The following is a 2459-nucleotide window of genomic DNA, read 5'->3' on the forward strand; positions in this document are numbered from 1 at the left end:
CCCGCCCCAGCCTCGGTGGCCGCGCTCGCCGCCCGGGGCTGCAGCTCCGCGGCGCCCACTCGGGCACGCACCCCGGCGGAGCCCGGCGCCGCCGCGCTCCCCCACCCCGCGCCCGGTGTCATGAAAGCGACCAAAGTGACAAGCTCGGGGGGCGCGGGGGAGGGGGCCCACACGCATCCCGCCGCCTGCGCGCCGGCGAGAGCCCGACGCGGCCGCCTCGCCCCGGCTCCCTTCCGCACGGCCCCCCACACCCTTCCCCGTGTGCGCGCAAAGAAAAAAATACAAGTCTCTCCTCCCCCCATTTTTTCCTTTCTCTTTTCTCTCTCTTTTGTTCCTCTTTCACACTCGCACTCACTACTTGAGAGTGAGATGCCCAGAGACTCCCCCTCCAGCCGTTTCCGAGCCACTTGCCCACTTTTTTCCCCGGGATTAAGTTTTCTCCTCTTTCCCAGAGGCGCAGAGAAGTGGGGGAGAAACCCCTTCTGTCCTTTCCCCTCCCCTGATCTGTTTCACAAGACGAGGGTGCGCTTCCTTCTCTCTATAGGTCTCTTAACTTTCATCCGCACCCAGAAAAATAAATGAATGGCTTTGGCACGGACAAATCTTCTGATTAATTAGAGATTAGATCCGATCAACCGCTTCTTACCCCCAAATTTTCTCTTTTTTTTTTTTCTCCGTCTCACGAGTAGTCCTGACAAATGGTCCAGGGCTGCGGGCGCAGTGCGCATGTGCGCGTAGAGTCAGGGCTGGGGAGAGGGGAAACTGCGCTGGTGCCGCCGCCGCCGCCGCCGCCGCCGCCGCTGCCGGGGAGGCTCGCTCTGGCTTCCCTGTTACTGCTGCTGCGCCTTCGCCGCTGGAAAGCAGCAATAAAGCCGGTTGGCAAATGCAGCTGCCCGCAGATACTGTTTCAGGTGCATCTTTTCAATATCCTTGTCCCCGGCTCAGAGCTGGTTCGGGAGCAGTCAAAGCAAATATGAAAGACTGCTCAGGTTATAGATTTCTTTGTCTATTTTTCACTTTACTTTTTTTTTTTTTTTTTTTGAAGGCAATTCTCAGAGCAGCTAATCCCGCACGCACTGTACATGTATTCATTCGGCCATTAAAGAGTGGGCCTTAGTCTTATACAAACACTACCCAAAGGCTTACATGCATGCTACAGGTCATGAAAAATAAGAAATAAAGTTTGACGCTTTTACGCGGTGGAACCTCCCCCTATTTGGGGACTGGAAGCATGCATAGGAAAGTGTGTGTGTGCAAAACTTGCTTGATCTTTCGGTTCCTGAAGTGCTGGTCTTTATTGATAGCTTCAACATGTTAGGCCTCTGTTGTGAAAGATCTTGGAATTGGTTCATCAACTTAGAAGGCAGTGTTACCCTACCCTGGCAATAAACCCATGGAGGACTTACCCTCTTCGCGTACCCCGTCGTCGTCAAGATGGCTGAGTCGTCCTAAATAGCAAAACCTGTCTTTGTTAAGGCGTCAAAACTAGATCAAGGGAGAGTATTGTTTTTCAGTATTGACGGCCTTCCACTTATTGACTGCAGGCCTCCTTTCGGCCAGCTCACCATGCCCCTCTTCTACCAGACACAAGTATTGCAAAACAATTTGAGTAATTGAAGTTGTGATAGCCATTTTCATGTCAATAACAGTTTGCGGTTTGGGGGGGGGGGGGGGAAGAGTAGCACGTGTGATTTCAAGAATGGCAGAGGCAAGTCTTACATTTTGCACGGGTGGGAAAGTGAGGGAAAGGCTCCACCCCTCAGAGTGGACTATTTATTTTGCATCTCGTAAAAGGTAAAGGAGGCCTTTCCCCAAAATTACTGCCTGAGGCCTAGAATTTAAATATATCACAGATGGAAATGCCGTATTAAAAATCCTTCCTCAAAATGTAAGTAATATTATTTCTTGATTGAATTTTCTTACTTCAGGAATGTTCCTTGAACCAGTTTCAGAAAATAAACTGTTAATTTCTTTCTTTAGGACCATGAAATTACCCTAGAGAAACTGACCACCCCACAGTTTCTTCCGTTGGTATAGTGACTAAATTCTCCAAACTGAAAATCAGGACATGTGGCTTGCCATGTACTCAAGAACAAAGGAACAAACCCAGGAAGTGAAAATGAGCTTAGAAAATATGCTTCATCCGTTGGGCAGTCCTTGGTTTAGGGGTGTGAAGTGCAGCGGGCTGGGTTAGTGAGAGCTATAGATAATCTCAGACGGCCAGTTAACTATTGATTTCACCCACCACATCCAACCCTTTTCAGGGCTGCTCCCAAACAGCCTAATTAACTGATCTGAATTTCAGCTTCTCTCCGTTTCTCCCTAGCCCTTGAATAATAAGCAGTGAAATGGCCAAAGGCAGACTATAGGAGGAGCAGGGAAAAAAAGGCCATGAACTATGTGCAAAACTAAGACCACACACACAAAATAATAATAATAATAATAATAATAATAATAAT

At 49.2% G+C, this 2459-nt stretch overlaps 1 protein-coding gene across 2 annotated transcripts in view; it reads right to left on the reverse strand.

Annotated features, from left to right (window-relative positions):
• The window catches only part of L3MBTL3 (L3MBTL histone methyl-lysine binding protein 3), a 127257-nt gene extending 126498 nt beyond the window's left edge, over positions 1 to 759 (reverse strand). The window contains exon 1 of one of the 2 annotated variants that reach the window (XM_040449230.1): positions 647 to 759. The gene's annotated coding sequence lies outside the window, so the exon portion shown is untranslated. The remainder of the gene's footprint in view (positions 1 to 646) is intronic. The other variant, XM_040449228.1, reaches the window with a different exon arrangement.
• Positions 760 to 2459: the final 1700 nt, after the last annotated feature.

The sequence above is a fragment of the Herpailurus yagouaroundi genome, unplaced genomic scaffold, assembly GCF_014898765.1.
Source record: "Herpailurus yagouaroundi ecotype Mexico unplaced genomic scaffold, PumYag 198, whole genome shotgun sequence".
NCBI lineage: Eukaryota > Metazoa > Chordata > Mammalia > Carnivora > Felidae > Herpailurus > Herpailurus yagouaroundi.